The 14,870-nt window shown below is 41.1% G+C and overlaps 1 non-coding gene across 1 annotated transcript; it reads right to left on the reverse strand.

Moving 5' to 3' along the window:
* Nucleotides 1-376: 376 nt before the first annotated feature.
* LOC138081613 (U6 spliceosomal RNA) lies at nucleotides 377-482 on the reverse strand. The gene has a single exon (XR_011145060.1). It is a non-coding gene; the product is annotated as a U6 spliceosomal RNA (small nuclear RNA).
* Nucleotides 483-14,870: the final 14,388 nt, after the last annotated feature.

Consider the following 14,870-nt stretch of genomic DNA (forward strand, 5'->3'; position numbering starts at 1 on the left):
TTCATGGTGTCACAAAGAGTCAGATATGGCTGAGCGACTGAACTGAAACTGGAACTGGGACGAAAAGAAGGATTGAGGAGTAACTGCCAATGTGTATGGGATTTCTATTGGTGGTGATGAAATTTTCTGGAATTAGATAGTGGTAATGGTTACACAACCTTGTGAATATACTAACAGCCACTAATTTGTATACTTTAAAGGGGTAAATTTATCTCAGATTTTTAAAAAAAAAAAAACCATAAAAGAGAAAGAACAAATTACAGACTCATACTATAGGAATTTTTTTTTAATTTACTTTTTTATTGAAGGATAATTGCTTTACAGAACTTTGTTGTTTTTTGTCAAACCTCAACATGAGTCAGCCATAGGTATACACACAAATATGGAATGGTTCACAAATTTGCATGTCATCCTTGTGTAGGGACATGCTAACCTTCTCTGTCTCGTTCCAGTTTCAGTATATGTGCTGCTGAAGTGAGCTCTCCAGGAATCTTCATTACTATATGCCTCTTAACTACGTGATGACACAGATGAATCTCAAAAACTTAGTGCAAAAGAAGCTTCACACAAAAGAGTAAATGATTTCTAATCTCACTGATGTGAAAGTCTAGAAGAAGCAAAATTAAACTATGGCAAAACCAATTAGGAAAAATAGTTGCATTTAGGATGATAGGAGTGAAGACTGTGGAGTGGGATGAAAAAGTTTTGGTGTGATGGTACTGTTTTATATCTTGATAGATGTTTGGGTCACAAAGGTATATGCATTCATCAAACCTCATCAAATAGTAACTTAGGATTTGTGTATCCACTGCATGTAAATTTCATCCCACAAAAAATAAACAAATACTGAACTTCAGTAAAGGCTATGTAGGCATAAAAAACAATATTGTATTGTCAGATAAACAGAGGGATTGATAAAGCAAGCATATAGGAAGATGCTAACTGTGGAATCAAGAATTCTGTTTGTTCATAGTAATAAGTTGGCCAAAAAGTTTGTTTGGGTTTTCCATACCATCTTACAGAAAACTCAAATGAACATTTTGGCCAATCCAATAAAATGACAGAAAAATACTGCTTTCTCTTTTCTTGAATGTTTATAATGAAAGGTGCTGTTGTTTAGTCACTAAGTCATGTCTGACTCTTTGCAAACCCATGGACTGTAGCCCACAAGGCTCCTCTGTCCATGGGGTTTCCCAGGCAAGAATACTGGAGTGGGTTACCATTTCCTTCTCCAGGGGATCTTCCTGACCCAGGGGTCAAACCTGCATCTGCTGCACTGGCAGGAGATTTCTTCATGGCTGAGCCGCCAGGAGAGCCCCATAATGAAGGCTATTCATCTCATAATATTGTCCAAATGATTGCTCAACAGCTCTTGATGTCAGAATCATCTTCCAGACAGTAAGATCTTGCTTTAATTCCATCCAGCAGCCCTTGTTTCATCTTCTGGGATCCTTCTAGATAAAGTCTACTCCCAAAACTCTTTAGAAGGCTGCCTGGGGTAGCGTAAGAACCTGAATTATGGAGGGTTCATGACCTGCTTCTGTCCCTACTACATCACTGCTCTAAGTGTAGTTCTCCAAGCAGCCACCAAGGCATCACTTGATAGTCTGTTAGAAATGCAGAATCCTGGGCCTTGTCTCAGCACTACTGAATCAGAATCTGCAATTTAACAAGATCCTTGAATCCTCTGAGTGCAAGTCAAAGTTTAAAGAATAAGCTGGAGCAATAAAGCAAAAATATAAATGTGCTTGTACCAGGGTAGTAGCATTAGGGAGAGTGAATTCAACAGAATAAAGACACATTGAGAAGCAATAACTTAAAGAAATAGTAGAGTGAGAGTGAGGGGGATGGGTTAGAGAGAAACTGGACCCGAGTATTCTTAGTGTCTGCTGTTTGGCTGACAGGGACACAATGCCAGGCTTACAGGAATATGTCTGTCCTTAGCTGCTTCACCTCTCGAGCTTTACTTTGATATGCTCTCCGAAGAGTTTTGCTTTGATATTCTCTCCAAAGCTTCCCTGGTGGCTCAGATGGTAAAGATTCCACCTGCAATGCAGGAGACCTGAGTTCAGTCCCTGAGGGGGGAAGATCCCCTGGAGGAGGACATGGCAACCCACTCCAGTATTCTTGCCTGGAGAATCCCCATGGACAGAGGAGCCTGGTGAGCTACAATCCATGGGGTCACAAAGAGTCAGACAGGACTGAGTGACTATGCACACACCAAATATAAAACCTCCTTCTTCCAGTCTGATGCTTCTGTGCACAAAACTCTTGAAAACCTTCTTTGCAAGGTTTTGCCCTCATTTTGCTCATCCAAAAGCAATTTCAAAGTGAGTAATATGGCTTTCCTTCCATTTCCTGCCTCCTCCTTCCAATTATGTAAACACACCACCAGTGTTTTAAGCATTAAAAAGGAAAACATGATATAGATCAATTCATCAATATTTCTAAATGAGGCTTTTTCATGATAGAATGTCTACCCAGGGACTAGGGCTCTGCCTTCTTAATACTGATAACCTTGGTTACTGGGACTTCCTGGAGGGTCTTTTGTTTTGATGCTGTTTTAATGAACACACAAACACTGTTTTCCAACTCAGAACAAATGTCCAGAAACACCTCCCCTCCTCACCCTTCAGGAATCCTTTCCTGATTTTGCAACTTGTTTTAACTCTAATGGTCCTTGCTGGTGGTGAATGTTCCCTCTGAGCACGCTGGGAGCTCACCTAATTGGGTCTGCCTCATTGTGACCTGAAATAGCATTGACCTAGGGCTGACTCCCTGGCTATCTCATCCTTCAAGATTCAGCTCCAATAGCACAAATGACACATGCTTAGTGATGCCCGCTCTAACTTTCCTACCTGCCTCTCAATGTGGCTCAGGCAGTTCGCAACCTCTTGGATTATGTACATCCTTCTGTTCTAATTACAGGGGGAAGAAATAGATATATTAACTAACAGCTGCCATAAAATCCTCCTGGGGTGGGAAATGTTTGTCTATCAAAGTACCTTGATTAACTCCTTGTAGAGGAAGGTGAGACCCTGAGGACACGGTTAGAAAAAGTCAGGAAGTAAAAGAGATTCGTAAATTGCTCAGTAATGGGAAATCAGTGAGGCTGAGGAGTAGAAGAGAGCAGAGAAGTGAGGGGAAAACGGCAATATGGCAAAAGATTAGAGGCTGAATGCTGAGCACCTGTGAAGCTGGAAGGCTGCACTCTGGTCATCCGATTACCATAACTGAGAGCACAATGGTTATCTCCACCTCTCCCTGGAGGAGAAGGAGCGCAGGAAATAAAGAACGGAAAGTCTTTACGGAAAAGGTGCTATGGACGTGGAGATACATTGCTAAGCACAATATCTCACTTATTCAAAAATAACGAATTCTAACACAGTCCATGACCTGGGGAATAGACCATGAAAGGCATGTAACTGACATAAAAGTGTAAATAGCAGTCCTCAATAATAAGGCATAGCTGTCATTGACAGAGCTTGCACAAGGCATCAGACACTTTACTGAATGTCTCTCCTCATACACCATAGTGTGCAATACATGAAAACATCACATGCACAGTTCCCGTTTTTCTCATAAGGAAGCTAAATCTTGGAAGGCTAAATGAATGCCAAAGTGCTCTGCGTTTGACTGTGATGGACCTTGCTCTCATTCCCAAAAGCTCATTCTTCACCAGACACATCTTCTGCAAGATAACCCAAAGTGCCTATTAAACTATCTCTCCATCTTTTAGCCATAAAATAGTCCCTTGGGTTACAGAAGAGTTTATTTACACTATATATAACAATTTAAGGATTTCCCAGGTGGCACTAGTGGTAAAGAACTGCCGGCCAACACAGAAGATATAAGAGATGTGGGTTCGATCCCTGGGTCAGGAAGGTCCCCTGGAGAAGGGAATGGCGACCCACTCCAGTATTCTTCCCTGAAGAATCATGTGGACATAGAAGCCTGGCGGACTACAGTCCATGGGTTGCTCAAAGTCAGACACAACTGAAGCAACTTAGCATGCACACACACACACACACACAACAACAACAACAACAACAACAACAACAATTTAATGTTATGCAACTATTTGGGTGATTTATTTAAACATCCAAAACTAAACATTTAATGAGAAATGGTGGTAAGGAAATCTGAGAAGTAGATGCATTGATAACGCCAACAAGTGTTGTGAAGCTGAATACCACTGGCTGAAGATAAAAGGGATGACAACAACAACAAACACACAATCCAAACATGAAAAAACATGGGTTCTAGGTCAAGCAGCCAAAGTGGTCACAGTACTTGGTTACAGAACGCGGCTATGAAGAGCGTTAATAAGAAATCTTGTTTTCTGTTTCCCATTTCAACATAGCATGAAAGGACAAAATCCAACAAAAATTCAACGCAAATGGCTAAAATGAACAGTGGTGCAATGGAACAGCTCTCGCTATGGAAAGAGGTTTACGCTGGCCTTGCTCATGTCGGGGCTGTGACCAGAGGACCCCACCGTCCTGAGTCATCCCTTGCTCTTCTCCATAGCTGGAATATTAATTGTACCTATTTCTGAGGATCTTTGTGAAGAGGAAATGATGACATCTGTAACAGGCTTGGCGCGTATTATGCTCAGTACAGCTCTGTTAAGTCACATTTAAGGACAGCCTCATTGCCCAAATGGAAAAGTTCTGGCATTCGGAAGGGATTTCCAACGTGGAGCAGGTCTTTTCTGAAAAAGCGTATGGTACTCACTCATCATTAGGAGGAGAAACGGGAGGCGGCTTTCCCACCCCTGGGTTATCTGTCTCCACTCTGTAAAGGAGAGCCACAATGTGCCAGATCCACTTGCTCTCACTCTTCCCATCCCAAGCAGCATTGCCCAGGAGACAGAAATAGCATTCATCGAAAGCCGCAATTACCTCATTTCACTGGCCTGTTTATATGAGATGTGCCTTGCCTCACAGTGACTGCATGGGGCCAAAAGTCCAGCAAACAGAGCCGCTGCTTGTCCAAGAAATGGCCCTGCAAACAGGAGGGGACAGCATGTTCCCTGAGTAGATTGGGACCCTTGGCTGTTTTGTGGGTGTTTTTGTTTTTCAAGCCAGAAACAGTGTCTGCAAACTCCTGGGGATTTCCCAAGCCCTATTCGTCAGGCGGCCAGGCTTCCTCTGACATCATCTCTGAGTGATGCAGGGCAGAGAGAGGGTCACACACGAGGCAATCCCGGGGCAACACTAGCACGATTGCGGGAAGTGAGAGGGCTGGTGCCAGTGTGGTCAGAAAAACAAGGCAAACTTTCTGAAACAGTGCCTGGCATTTGGTGGGCATTCAAGCAGTCAGTCTTGAACAAAACTGACTTCCAGATTGTGCATCCAGTATACGACAGAGATGAGATTTCAACTTGGGTGACCAGTTGTCATGGTTTACCTGGAGCTAATGGGCTTCTCTAGAGATGTGACTTTTGGTGCTAAAATCAGGAAGTGTGCACAAGCTAAGTTACTTCAGTCATGTCCAGTTCTTTGTGACCCCATGGATGGTAGCCCACCAGGTTCCTCTGTTCTCAAGGTTCTCCAGGCAAGGATACTGGAGTGGGTTGCCCTTCTCCAGGGGATCTTCCCAACCCAGGGATCAAACCCTCATCTCTTATATTTCTGGCATTAGCAGGTTGGTTCTTTACCACTGGCACCACCTGGGAAGCCCCCCAAATCAGGAAAGTCTTGTGCAAATTGGATTGAGTTTATCACATTAGTTTCAACCCAGATTTGTCTGACTCTAGAACTCATGCCATTAAACATAAAACAAAAACCTGTCCTCAAGGAGACTTAGGTTTAATAGGGGAATTAAACATGGGAACAGATAGTCATCACGTATATTGAGAGGGCCTATTGCTTTAGAGAAGGATTAACAGCTAAGCCAAGCACCATTCAGCAGCATCCATCATTCCTCCTTTCTAAGAGTGATCCAGTTTTGTTCAGGAAATCTTTTGACTAAACGTGTTTCAATGATCTGGGCCCTGAAACTGCATTGCCCTTGTCAGTGACTGGTTTAGGAATGGGCATGTGACATTATGCTGGCCAATGAAACATGAGAAAAAGTCTTAGGGTCAGATTCTTGGAAATGTTTCCTTGTTCTTAAAAAGAAACCAAGGTCAACAAAAGCTCTTTTCACACACTGGCTGTATTTGTCTGTAAGTGACATTTAGAACCATGGTGGCTGTTTTCGATTTATCAAGGGACTAGAGCTAGGCTGGATGATGGGGAAGGGAGAGAGGACCTGCACCTTTTATGACATCATTGAGCTATTAAATGAACTGACCTACAGCCATCATAACTCAGGACTGAAGAGCATTGCCTTTATGACTGAAATTATTTGAGACAAAGTGTTTTGTTCTATAGTCCACAACATTATAAAAGATATACTATCCAAATATGATAAGCCATCAGAGGGAGCAGAGATGCTTACCGGTTAATGACACAAGGGAAGGCTTTAGGAAGGATAAAACACTGAAATTGTGCTGTGGAGGAAGGATATAATTTCAGTCAACAAAACAGGCATAGGAAATACCACTAGTAAAACTACAGAGGAAGTGTAACCTAGGAATAGCTGGAGAAAAGCAAGTAGTCTAATTTGGCTAACGCAGAGGCTTATGAAAGTGATCAATGAAACAGGAAGCAGGAAATGTACTCAGGAAGTAAATCATAGAAGACTAGAACTCCAGGCTAAGTAAACTAGACTTTCCCCATAAATGATGAGAGAGTCACTAAAGACAGGTGCCTAGAATATCACCATACACCACCCCCAAACAATTGTTGATCACTTAGATTTCTTCTTCATTAGATTTGCTGACTATACAGAGCTATCATTCTCAACTTTGGAAGCATGCTAGAATCATCTGAAGGTGATCATAGTCACCTCTTTCCTGTCTCTATATGCCACAAACATGGGATGTGAATGGAGTATACTGCTCTGGAACTGCATGGTTTTTACTTTGTGATAAGCACCTCATTTCAAATCATGTTTGAGAATAATGGACTTGGCCATCTATAACTGTCTATCTTTAGTTTCACTTTCAGTTCAGTCTGTTCAGTTCAGTCGCTCAGTCGTGTCCGACTCTTTGAGAGCCCATGAATCACAGCACACCAGGCCTCCCTGTCCATCACCATATCCCGGAATTCACTCAGACTCATGTCCATCGAGTCCATGATGCCATCCAGCCATCTCATCCTCTGTCATCCCCTTCTCCTCCTGCCCCCAATCCCTTCCAGCATCAGGGTCTTTTCCAATGAGTCAACACTTCCCATGAGGGGGCCAAAGTACTGGAGTTTCAGCTTTAGCATCATTCCTTCCAAAGAAATCCCAGGGTTAATCTCCTTCAGAATGGACTGGTTGGATCTCCTTGCAGTCCAAGGGACTCTCAAGAGTCTTCTCCAACACCACAGTTCAAAAGCATCAATTCTTTGGCGCTCAGCCTTCTTCACAGTCCAACTCTCACATCCATACAGGACCACTGGAAAAACCATAGCCTTGACTAGACCGACCTTTGTTGGCAAAGTAATGTCTCTGCTTTTGAATATGCTGTCTAGGTTGGTCATAACTTTCCTTCCAAGGAGTAAGCATCTTTTAATTTCATGGCTGCAGTCACCATCCGCAGTGATTTTGGAGCCCAAAAAATAAAGTCTGACACTGTTTCCACTGCTTCCCCATCTATTTCCCAAAAAGTGATGGGACCAGATGCCATGATCTTCGTTTGCTGAATGTTGAACTTTAAGACAACTTTTCACTCTCTTCTTTCACTTTCATCAAGAGGCTTTTTAGTTCCTCTTCACTTTCTGCCATAAGGGTGGTGTCATCTGCATATGTGAGGTTGTTGATATTTCTCCCATTAATCTTGATTCCAGCTTGTGATTCTTCCAGCCCAGTGTTTCTCATGATGTACTCTGCATAGAAGTTAAATAATCAGGGTGACAATATACAGCCTTGATGCACTCCTTTTCCTATTTGGAACCAGTCTGTTTTTCCATGTCCAGTTCTAACTGTTCCTTCCTGATCTGCATATAGGTTTCTCAAGAGGCAGGTCAGGTGGTCTGGTATGCCCATCTCTTTCAGAATTTTCCACAGTTTATTGTGATCCACACAGTCAAAGGCTTTGGCATAGCCAAGAAAGCAGAAATAGATGTTTTTCTGGAACTCTCTGTTTTTTTCTATGATCCAGCAGATGTTGGCAATTTGGTCTCTGGTTCCTCTGCCTCTTCTAAAACCAGCTTGAACGTCAGGGAGTTCACGGTTCATGTATTACTGAGCTTGGAGAATTTTGAGCATTACTTTACTAGCGTGTGAGATGAGTGCAATTGTGTGGTAGTTTGAGCATTCTTTGGCATTGCCTTTCTTTGGGACTGGAATGAAAACTGACCTTTTCCAGTCCTGTGGCCACTGCTGAGTTTTCCAAATTTGCTGGAATATTGAGTGCAGCACTTTGACAGCGTCATCTTTCAGGATTTGAAATAGCTCAACTGGAATTCCATCACCTCCACTAGCTTTGTTCATAGTGATGCTTCCTAAGGCCCACTTGACTTTGCATTCCAGGATGTCTGGCTCTAGGTGAGTGATCACACCATCGTGATTATCTGGGTCGTGAAGCTCTCTTTTGTACAGTTCTCCTGTGTATTCTTGCCACCTCTTCTTAATATCTTCTCCTTCTGTTAGGTCCATACCATTTCTGTCCTTTATTGAGTCCATCTTTGCATGAAATGTTTCCTTGATATCTCTAATTTTCTTGAAGAGATCTGTAGTCTTTCCCATTCTGTTGTTTTCCTCTATTTCTTTGCCTTCATCTCTGAGGAAGGCTTTCTTATCTCTCCTTGCTATTCTTTGGAACTCTACATTCAGATGCTTATATCTTTCCTATTCTCCTTTGCTTTTGGCTTCTCTTCTTTTCACAGCTATTTGTAAGACCTCCTCAGACAGGCATTTTGCTTTTTTGCATTTCTTTTCCATGGGGATGGTCTTGATCCCTGTCTCCTGTACAATGTCACAAACTTCCATCCATAGTTCATCAGGCACTCTGTCTATCAGACCCAGTCCTTTAAATCTATTTCTCACTTCCACTGTATAATCATAAGGGATTTGATTTAGGTCATAACTGAATGGTCTAGTGGTTTTCCCTACTTTCTTCAATTTCAGTCTGAATTTGGCAATAAGGAGTTCATGAGAGTCGGACATGACTGAGCGACTAAATTGAACTGATCTGAGCCACAGTCAGCTCCCAGTCTTGTTTTTGCTGACTGTATAGAGCTTCTCCTTCTTTGGCTGCAAAGAATATAATCAATCTGATTTCAGCATTGACCATCTGGTGATGTCCATGTGTAGAGTGTTCTCTTGTGTTGTTGGAAGAGGGTGTTTCCTATGACCAGTGCATTTTCTTTGCTAAACTCTATTAGCCTTTTCCCTGCTTCATTCTGTACTCCAGGGCCAAATTTATTTGCCTGTTACTCCAGGTGTTTCTTGACTTCCTACTTTTGCATTCCAGTCCCCTATAATGAAAAGGACATCTTTTGGGGGTGTTAGTTCTAAAAGGTCTTGTAGGTCTTCATAGAACTGTTCAACTTCAGCTTCTTCAGCTTTACTGGTTGGGGCATAGGCTTGGATTTCTGTGATATTGAATGGTCTGCCTGGGAAATGAACAGAGATCATTCTGTCATTTTTGAGATTGCATCCAAGTACTTCATTTTGGAGTCTTTTGTTGACCATGATGGCTACTCCATTTCTTCTAAGGGATTCCTGCCCACAGTAGTAGATATAATGGTCATCTGAGTTAAATTCACCCATGCCAGTCCATTTTAGTTCGCTGATTCCTAGAATGTCGACATTCACTCTTGCCATTTCCTGTTTGATCACTTCCAATTTGCCTTGATTCATGGACCTGACATTCCAAGTTCCTATGCAATATTGCTCTTTACAGCATCGGACCTTGCTTCTATCACCAGTCACATCCACAACTGGATGTTGTTTTTGCTTTGGCTCCATCCCTTCATTCTTTCTGGAGTTATTTTTCCACTGATCTCCAGTAGCATATTGGGCACCTACCGACCCAGGGAGTTCTTCTTTCAGTGTCCTATCATTTTGCCTTTTCAGTGTACTAGAATGTCAATCTGTAAGGAATACTTCAGGCTTTCTAACACTTCTCATTTCTGGCTAGTCACTGTCCTATCTACCTCTAAAATAATGTAACAGCATTGGCCTTGTAAATAAACTATTACCACCACGACTGGTATCATTTTAGTTGGAATTAAAAGGAAATACACAGAAGTTAAACGACCTGTTCAAACCCATCCTGAATATTAGTATCAGATCTGGGACTAGAAACAAAGTTTCCAAATTATTTATCTAGCTAGCATTCCTTCCACTAAACTGAGTTGTTGTTCCAGTTATATCTATTTCCCCTAAAGTTTGCTATTCTTTGTGTAGAAAATATGTGTTATATTTCTCTATCTCCTCCCATCTACATCCTCCCACTATAGCATTCCTGAGTAACTTCTTTTTATATGATTGATTAAATCGCACTTATTTGGCAATTCCAAAACAGTAGCCTCTGCCAGAATTACCTGGAGAGCTTGTTAAAACAAACATCTGGGCTTCACCTCCAGAATCCTTAATTCAGTGTGTACAAAGTGATTCATATTCATCGAATATTCTCAGGTGAGGTCTAAGCTACTAGTTCAAAGACCACACTGAGAATCACTGTCTGTGTGTGGTAAGTTGCTTTGGTCGTGTCTGACTCTTTGTAACCCAATGACCTCAGTCTGCCAGGCTCCTCTCTCCAAGGGATTCCGCAGGCAAGAATACTGGAGTGGGTTGCCATTCCCTTCTCCGCATGATGGGGGCTTTTCAGGTGAGAATCAGTGCACTTGTCCAAATCCAGAGGTGGATTTTTTTTGTCTGAAGTTTATTTTTTAGCCAAGAAAATCTGGTCTGGATCCTGGATCTGGTGCTGTGTGACTTTGAGTAAATTGCCTCCTCTGTTTGTCTCAGTTTTCCAATCTATAAAATGGAGATATTTATAAATACCTAGAACGCTGCATCATACAGTTGGTCGCATATAGAAAAGCGTCACTAATTGTCCGTTTCCTAGCTCCTAGTCCCTTCGCTGACTTTCTGCTGATGCTCTACCTTTTGCCCAAGAAGGGGAAACACAGCCTGGCTCTAGCCTTAGATTCATGACTCCCCTTGTGACTGGCTCTCCTTCAATGAGCTTGAGTTTGCACTTCCTCTACCAATTGCTAACAGACATATGGAGTCTATTTCTAGGAAATGTTATGCAAATCATCTCAAAGAGGGGGAAATATGATAGGCAAATTATGTCAATATTATCCTCAAAGCAGTGTTTTGGAGATAAAACCTACCCCATATGTTCTGCTTCACTTACTTTCAAATTTTTAGCAGTTTAACCATAGCAGCTGCTCCTGATCACTAATTGCCTGCAACATTAAACAATGGATGTGTATCAGTTCCCAGACTTTTCCTTCTGTGTCAACCTTAGCTTCCAGATATTTACAGATTTCTCCAGGTCGCTTCATTCTTCTCATGCTAAACTCTGTCAGCCTATGACTGAGCAAAGGATGGGATGGGATGGATCCAGGTGACCTTTGGCACAAACCTTGGTGAAATCAGAGCAGTAACAGATGGGGTTCCAGACCCAGAGACAACATGACTCCACACACAGTCTTTTCATGACTCAAGGACCTTGTCTAAGTTTCCATCACCACTTCTGGCTGACGGGTGCTTTTCCATGTGGATTTCCTGGGAGCTTCTTCGTCAGAAACTATGTATAGCCGTGCATCTCATTGTCCACGCAAGGAACTCGGCATTTGCTGCTGATATATATATTTTTAATCTACTATTTCAAGTCAGTTTCCAAGGACTGTTGGTGTTTCCATTTAAGCTCTTGATTTCCTCTGTTCTCTCAGTCTCCACTGCTCCTGAATAAGCTATCATTTTTTTAAGTTAGGGTCAATATAATGTCACCCTAACTAATATCTCCTGAGTTCTGTTGAACCCCACTCCACCCATGGTTACCACAGCTGGAATGATCTAAGATACAAATTGTATCATGTCATTCCTTTGAATCCCCTTCCAATGGCAGGACTCAGTCAAAACTAAGCTAAGTCCAATCTCATCATCCTGGTTGATCCTAAAGCTGCACTGTCCAATATGGTAAACACTAACCACATATAGTACATTTACATTAACTATAATTTCATAAAGTTGGAAATGGCATTCCTCAATCACACAAGCTATATTTCAAGTGCTCAGTAACCATGTATCCCTAGAAGTTACCATTTTGGGTAATGAAGATACAGACTATTTTCAAGATCACAAAACTTTTTATTAGAAAACACTGCTCTAAATGTTGAAAACTGGTTAACACTGTTTACTGTAATGCTATGAACGGCCATCACATCAGGGAACAGTGCCTTCAAACACTGCTGAAGGGAATGTAAACTGATGTGAGCATTCCATAGTGCAACCGTTCTTAATGGAATTAAGGATGCTTATCAGCTTGAGAACTATCACACAAGTCACAAAGAGTACACTCAAGGATGTTTGTCAGAGCAGTATTTGGGCTAGCAGATTATGGAAGACAACCAAAGTGTGCATGAGAAGGGGACTGATGAGTAAAATATACAAGATGCATATAGCAGAAGTGAAGCAGCCAGAAGCAAGTGACTAGATACACACATATTTGTCTTAAAAACATATTATATTCTTACTGTGGAATAAGAGTTGCAATAAAATAATAATTTTAAAAGTTCTAATATATGCTCAAACTTGGATGGATCTCAGATATTAAGTTGAGTACAAAAAGTTAGACATAAAAGAGTACATACTTTATGATTCCATTGAACATGCAAAATAATTTTGAGTAATTGAAATCAGAAGAGAGGCTGCCTCTAATTGTAGATTTACTGTAAAGGGACTGAAGGAAACTTTCTGGGGAGATGGAAATGTTCAATGTTTTGATCAGGGTGTCCATTACATGGAAATATACATCTGTCAAACTTCCTTAACTATAAGCTTAAGATCTGTGTGTTTTACCGTATGTAAATAGACCCCAATAAAATTAGCTATTTTTTAAAAAATACGTAGTTTTAAAGGCAAAAAGATTAGTTTCAGATGAGATACCCACGTATATATGCATTCAAAAACCACAATACATATTTTACAAAGTTACTCATAAACAAAAGGCTATATAACAAAAACTTTGAATCAGTATTTTTGGTGAGGATCGGGGGACATAAATGCTAATGGGGATTAGGGATGAAAGAGATATAAATTAGGAGAAAGTAAACTAGTAAAGTAAATTAGTAGGGGTCCTTAAATGTACCAGAGGTGATTAGCCATGTGTGATCAAGTCATCCAACTTTCTGTGCATGTGAGCTAAGTCGCTTCAGACAAGACCAGCTCTTTGCTACCCTGTCAATTGTAGCCTGCCAGGCTCCCCTGTCCATGGGATTCTCCAGACAAGAATACTGGAGTGGGTTTCCATGTCCTCTTCTGGGGGATCTTCTCTACCCAGAGATTGAACCCACGTCTCTCACGTCTCCTGCATAGGCAGGCAGGTTCTTTCCCACTAGGAACACCTGGGAAACCCCAGCTTTCTATACTTGAACCCAATAAGACCTTACTGGAAGAGGGTCTCTTTCTTTTCCTCCAGGGGTGGCTGATCTAGGATTGTGTAATTCTTGTGTGAAGTGGAGCCTGGAGACTTGGGGAAGGACAAGGGATGAGGTAGAGAGGAGGGAAGGGGATAACAGCAGGAGGGGAAGAACACAGGAGGGAGCAGGGGCAGAAAGGGAACATCCAGACATTTGAATCTTCAGAGTTTCTGAGCCAGCTCCATCTCTGGAACTTTCAGGAATGTGAACACGTACATTTTCTTTTTTCTCCCCTTAAACTAGTTTGAGTGGATTTCTCTCATTTGCTCTCAAAAATGTACTAGTACCCTAAAGTAATTTAGTGTTTTAAAGAATCTGTGTTAAGCCCTATTTTAGCATTTAAAAAACTTTTAAACAAGGAAATATTCGAATATATACACATATTGAAACATTAACATAAAGAATTCTCAGCTTGAACAAGTTTTGGTAGATTGCTATACACTATATATTTCACACATTAATACTTACCTATTTCCATATAACCACAATAGTGAGATCATACCAATTTTTTTCCCCTCAAACATTACCAAATACACAATATTCACATTTCCCTGATTGCTTAATAAATGTCATTTACCATGTTTTTTTTCAAAGGATTTAAATAATATCTAAAACAATCTGAGTAACACATCTCTTAAATTTAATTTACAACTTTCTCCTCCCACTGTGTGTTTGTGTATGTGCGTGCACATGCACAGGAGCCTGCATTTATTTGATGAAGGAACTTGGCACCTTCTGTAGAATTATCTTTTTCTGGATTTTTAGATTGTATTCTTGCTTAATATCTTGCTTTGGTTCTTTTTTTGTTTGTTTGTTTTTTCAAGCCGCACCTTAGTTCCCCAACCAAGTATGGACCTCAGGCCCTCTCAGTAAAGTGTGGAGTTCTAAACACTGGACAGCCAGGGAATTCTCAGTCCTGTATTTTCTATGAGTTGATAAATTTTATTTTAATTTAGAGACAAGAATATTTGATCAGAGGTAGTCTATAGTTTCCATTGTACATTAGAGGAAAATTAATGAAGAAAATTAATGTCTGATTATATCTCTCCCTGTGATGTCAAGAGTGATCAGTACAGTCTTGTGTTTTCAATTGGATCCAAAGACATGATACAAATGAATTTATTTACAAAACATAGACGTCCTTATCAGCTTTTACTCTAAGGTTTGAGAAGC

Source organism: Capricornis sumatraensis, chromosome 6 (assembly GCF_032405125.1).
Source record: "Capricornis sumatraensis isolate serow.1 chromosome 6, serow.2, whole genome shotgun sequence".
Classification (NCBI taxonomy): domain Eukaryota; kingdom Metazoa; phylum Chordata; class Mammalia; order Artiodactyla; family Bovidae; genus Capricornis; species Capricornis sumatraensis.